Source organism: Ursus maritimus (assembly GCF_017311325.1).
Source record: "Ursus maritimus isolate PB19 chromosome X unlocalized genomic scaffold, ASM1731132v1 scaffold_X1, whole genome shotgun sequence".
Lineage (NCBI taxonomy): Eukaryota > Metazoa > Chordata > Mammalia > Carnivora > Ursidae > Ursus > Ursus maritimus.
Genome location: NW_024423319.1, coordinates 20,216,213 through 20,222,010, shown reverse-complemented (window position 1 = coordinate 20,222,010; position 5,798 = coordinate 20,216,213). Strand labels below are relative to the sequence as shown.

Genomic DNA, 5,798 nt, shown 5'->3' with positions numbered 1-5,798 from the left:
GGGCGGCCGCCGCGCTTCCGCTGCCCCCGGCCCCATCCGGCCTGGAAACTCGGTGTTTCGGGGCTTGGGGCTGGCGGGGTCGCGGGCGGGGCAGCGCGGCTTCCCCTTTAAGGCCGGAGCCGCTCGTCGCCGTGAGTGTGAGGGTGTGTGAGTGTGCGGCGTGCGTGTCTCCTCCTCCCCGAGTGACACAGCAGTGAGAAATGCCTATCAGTAACTTAAACCCCCGAAACTCCACCTTCCGGGCGCGCGGCGCGGAGCCGGGCGGTGGGAATGGAGCGAGCAGATTGAGGCCGCCACTGCAGCGCCGCCGGCATGAACTTGGCCGCGAGCTGAAGCAGCGGGCGGCGGGCGGGCGCGGGGGCACCGGCCGCTAGCCAGGGGGTGATCTGCAACCGGGCCGGGCCACTCGCGGGTGCCCGAGGCCAGGCTGCCTGCGCCGGCGGCCGCCTGCCCCTCGGGCACTGCCCCCGCCGCCGCCAAGGGAGCTCCGCAGCACGGTAAGACTGAGGGCGGGAGCGGGAGGTCCGGCTGCTCCGGGGGCTCCGGTGTGCACTTGTGGCCCCTACTTGTGGTTCCCGTCGCGGAGGAGCTGGGGCCCCCAAAGTTTGCTCCGAGCACACGGCCCACCTGGCGCTACGCGGGGCTGGCCCCCTCTCGAACTGGCCGGGCCGGCCTGAGCGCAGCACCCATCGTCCGGGACTTCGGCCTCTGCCTGCCCTCGGGCGCCCATCGGTTGTCTGAAATCGGGCGGGGGCAGTTAAGTACCGGGGACGAGGGGGGGTTGCGGAACCAGAGGGGCGCGAGCCACATGGGCTTCTCTGGCCGCGCCAGGCTCACCGGGAGGCTCCCACTCCGCTCAGGCGCCCCCCCGGGCCGCTGGCGGCCCGGATGCCACCGGCGACGCTCCCATCGCATGCCAGCTCCCAGAGCCTGGGCCAGTCGACAGTGGGCGCTGGGCACAGGATTCCACACCCCCCCACACACACACCCCAACCCGGTTTGCCGCCACTGAGCGGGAGTGTGGAGTGTGCGTGCGCCGAGCCCGCTGCCTGGCGCTCCCTCCCTTGCCAAATCCTCCTCTGGAGAGCAGCCCCAAGCAGAGCTGGCGGCTCAAGGCGGCCCCGACTGGGCTCCTGCCTGGAGCTCCCGGCGCCCCCGCGCTCGGAGCTCCCAGGCCTCGGAGCGGCGGCAGAGCCCGGCGCCCGGCGCCGGCAAGGGCGGGCGGGAAGCCCCCCGGAGAGCCGCCAAATACTTTTCTGGGCCAGTTGGCTCGGCTAGGCTCTGTCCCGATGCAGTGTGTCCGAAGCCACTTGGAAAGCTGGCCGGACCGTCTGATTTTGATCGGTGATTAAATGCGGACTGAGCAGACACTAATAGGATTAGCCTGCCAGAAAACTGCCCTGAAGTCGTCGGAACCTGAGCAAACTGACGCACCTCGGGCAGGGGGCTTAGCCCCACCGCGCTCCTGCAGCGAAGTGCGGCTGAGCCGGGCACCCCGAGTGTGGGTGTGTGTGCGCGGGAGGGAGCACAGGATGGCTGGGGGACGTGGGGAGAAGGGACTCCACTAGCTGGGGTGGCTTGTCGTCGTTGTTTGGCAGCAGAAGGAATCCCCCCGGGGTGCCGTCCCCACAGCGAACATGTCGTTTGCGGGTAGCCGACCGAGGCCGGCTCTGGGACATTGTCTGTGAGGGCGAGCGAGCCCAGCGTACCAGAGGCGGCTGCGGTGGAACAAAGACGCAAAGTCTCCCTAAGCCCAAGCAATTTCGGAAGAGTTGGCAGGGAAGAGGATCCGGGTCTCCCAGGGGAGACCCCCGCGGGAATCGTACGGTCCCCACCGCCCTGGCCCCGCGGCCCAAGCGATCGTGTTCCCGGGCTGCGGCGAGCCGGCGGGCAGCATCGCAGCGGCGCAGCCCAACCCTTGGCAGGCGCGGGCCGCCGCCCGTGCCCACGGGCCGGGCGGGGTGGGCCGCGCACCCGCGGGGGCTCCCGGAGGCCGCGCAGCTTCTCCCCCCACCCACCTCTTCTTGTCTTTATAGATCCCCCCTCCCTTCTACCCCCACCGCCGCAGCCGCCAACAATCCGCTTTATAAAAAGCCCCTTTGTTTCCCAGGAGGCTGGAGCGAGGGAAGGGGGAAAGGGACGCAGAGGCAGGGGGCGGGGGCGGGGGCGGCTGCCTCCCAGTGGCCTCGAGCCGCTCGGGACAGGAGGGCAAGTGTAGGCGGTGGGGGAGGGGGTTGTGTTTCGGAGACCTTCCCCCAGAAACCCCAGAAGGCGTGGGGAGCCCCTGGCTCCTGGCTCCTGGCACCCACCGCGCGCCCCGCCTGCCCGCGGCGGGCACCCGGGGCTCCAGCGGCCGGGACCGCCCGGCGGGCGGCTCGGCGAGCGTGAGGACGCGGAGCCTAGAGGCCGAGCACGCTCCGCGGAAAGGGCAGATGCAGCTCGCCGCTGCGCTCGCTGGGCGCGGGCATAGGGGGCGCCGTTTCCTTGGTTTCGCTTTGCAGCCCGGGCCCCTCACCTCCGGGCTCCGGGCCGCTCTCGCGCCCGCGGGTGGTTGAGACGACGGCAGTGACTGTGAGGCTTTCGCCACCCTGCGGCTACACTCCTCACTCCTTCCTGCGCCCTCCTGCCCGCCACCCTCTCCCCCCACCCCCCCAACACACACTCTGGGGCTCAAATGCTCCGCAGTCCCCCTTTGTTTGGAGGCAGGGAGGGAGTTGGAACCGCCACCTCCGAGGTTCGTGCAGCCTAGGCGGGTTGTGGGGACGGGGAAACACCTCCAGACTGAGCGTCTGTCTGTCGCCTCTGCACGGACCCAGCGCCGGACAGTTCGGGGTGTCCTCGACGCATGGGTTGCCGGCATTAGTTGGATTGAGAATTTAGTGGGCCCCTATCCTCTACACCTGCCCTTCTCCCCAAAACTTGTGGGAACACGGACTTGCACTGAGGAATGTTAAACATGTTAGAAGCAACCTTTCGCCATCCTGTCGGCCTGCCCCCCCTCCGCCCCTACCCCCCCCCCCCCCCCCAAAGCTGTCCGCTTCTCTAGAAAAGTTTGTTCTGTTGGGAAAAGGAATACTGACAACAAGAAAAATTGACAAATAAGGAGAAGTGGGCGGGGTCCAAAGAGCGAAGTCAGATTCCTCCCGATCTCCCGCCGCCGCCGTTCCCCTTCCCATTTAGTCTCAGGGAGGGATATTATTTGTACCTTTTTGCATATCTTTCCCCTAATCCACTCCACTCCCATCTCTGGAGGTTATTCGACAGTGTTGGTCAAACATTTGTTCTCTGGTTTATGGACTCGAAAGTGAAGCGTTAACGACCCCCCGCCCTCCCCCCGCCCCCCACGCACGCACACACACACAACATCCCAACTGTATCTAAAAACCACAAGAAAGTACTCAAAGGGTAAACCATGGGTTCTACCTTCTCCTCCCCCTTTTGTGCTTCCCTTCTGGAGCAAGATCATTGGAAAATAAAGCTGCTGATGTGCGAGATGGAACATATGGTGCCTCCATAAGAGAGTAGCTGAAATGGCCTTGAACCTGCCGGACAGACCAGCTGTTTGCTGCCAGCCAGAGCAGCTAATCAGCTTCTTCGCCTTAAAGTAACATCCCTCTTTTCTCTTGATGACCAGTTTGCATATTAAATAGAATATTCTCCAGAGGAGAAAGGAGATGGGCTTCTACATTGCTTTGTGCTTTGGTGGTTCTCCACATGCCTGTCCCCTACTCTGGGTACTGACTTGGCCTCTCTCCCCATGCTCCCCATGCCAGCCGACAGTGCCTATGTTTCCTTTAATACTGATAAAAGAATGTTGCTCAAAGTGGAACTTGGGAAGAAGGAGGCAGGAGAGGGGCTGAGATATTCCCAGATGCCTAGGAGGAAATCTCTCCGTTTTGTTCCTATCGCCTTTAGAAAAACTAGCAGCTCTCTTCGCCCCCCCCCCCCAACACACACACATTAAAAATATCACAAAGATCTGCAGCTCTTCCTTATAAGATCTCCTTAGAAATCATCCCTTCCGGCCGTGACCATTTTCAGTTTTCCTTCAGTACAATGTGTTTGAGAGGGGGAAACAGTTTGTCTTTAGAAGAAGTAAGGCTTGAGGAGATACAAGGAAATTCCATGTTAGGAAATCATTAGCAAAGGGTGACTTCGTCTGTTTTCCTGCCACTGACGCTGACAGTGACACAGATGTGTGGGTTGAAACAGGAACGTCATTGAATTTTTAAACTCAACCAGGAAATAGCCTGTTGCTGGGGTTGGGGGGGGGGGGCTACACGTTCACTGCATCTTAAGGTAGGAGATTGACTGTTGTTGATCCTTTTCAATAAGGAAAGGGATTTTTTTTTTCAAGCCTGGCCAGCATGTTTAATTTTTTTCCCATTTTAAACAAATCACCTAAAGGCTTAAAATGCACCTGCTAATAGATCATCCCTAGGAAACTCAGTGGCTGTTCAGGCTTATGAAATGGTCAGAAACTGATCTTAGATCCATGGTTCTGACAATAGTTGGGCTACTCTCCTCTACGCAGTTAGCCTTTTCTTTTTTTTCTAAGAGTCTGATTTTCATTTTTTTTTTCCTGCAGCGGTGTATTGGAGAGATAATTAGCCTAGGAGCTGGGAAACTTGTGTTCTAGAACACTTTCCCCATTAATTAGCTGAGTGATCTTGGGCAAGTCCGTCCCCCACCTTGCTCCTCCCGAACCCCCCCCCCGCCCCCCTTCATGACCTGGGAGTCTGAGTCCCTTCCAGCTCTAACACACTGTGATTTGTAAATGAAATAGTCGTTTTCTGGGAAAGTAAAACACTTTGGAGAAAATGGCTGCATGTACAAAGAAATGGGGCTGAGATTTGGAGAGGCAGCAAGAAGAGGGAGGAGTGAAAAAAAATGGCAAAGGGCCAATGAAAACAATATAAAAGTGGGAAGTGCTCCCTCTCTTTGTGTCTTTTGCTGATGTGAACATCTCCCCCAGAAACAGAGATGGCGGAGGCTGGGAGGCATCCTGGAGGGCTTCTCGTCCAGTACCCCTAATCTGGGGAATCTCAGGGCCTATTGACGGCAGGCCTTCTAGTCAATGAGTTGGTTTTCAGATAACGGGATCTAAACTCTTTGAAATTAGGCTGGCATGTTTCCAAAGGACGCATCTAATAGAGAGAAGATTTGCTGCTTTGCAGTTATTTAGCAAAGGTTTCAAGGACAAAAAGGCCTTCTTTCTATACACGCGGGCCCCGCTGGAGTTGGGGCTCTGAACTCACTGTTGAACCTTTTTTTTCTTCCTAGTCCAGCTGGGTGTTTTTTAAAAAAAATCACATTTCCAACTTTGAGGACACAGCAGCCATGCAAAAATTTGCCACTGTCCTGCTTGATTTTAATATTGATTTTTTTTAAACGTGGGGGTGGGGGGGACTCGAACATTATGAAGAAGGACCTTTTATCCTCTGAGCTCTTTGGCAATTATCTTGCTGCCATAAATGTTGATACACATATAATGGATGTAACTAGAAAATCTCCTTATCCAAGCAGAAAAGGCTGAGTGTTTGTTGGAGCAGACAGATGTGGCCGGGGAGGGAGATAGATGGCGGGGAGCAGGAGCCGGTTACTATGCACCAGCACAATAAACTGATTCCCATCACCCCCCTCCCAGCGCCGCCACCCAGGGTAACCTAGGCAGCACCAGTCAGCTGTACGGCAGGAAAGAAGCCTCTCGAAGCTCACTTGGAAGCAGTCTGATTTTGCGGACATTGAGTCCTGAAACATCTTCAGGTCTCGAGCAGGGAAGCTTCCTGAATCTGCAT

At 58.6% G+C, this 5,798-nt stretch overlaps 1 protein-coding gene across 1 annotated transcript in view; it reads left to right on the top strand.

The window, feature by feature from the left end:
• The first annotated feature begins 360 nt into the window (after positions 1-360).
• Positions 361-5,798, top strand: part of MAMLD1 (mastermind like domain containing 1) — a 119,906-nt gene continuing 114,468 nt past the window's right edge. Inside the window, 1 exon segment of the mRNA XM_040628127.1 lies at positions 361-497. The gene's annotated coding sequence lies outside the window, so the exon portion shown is untranslated.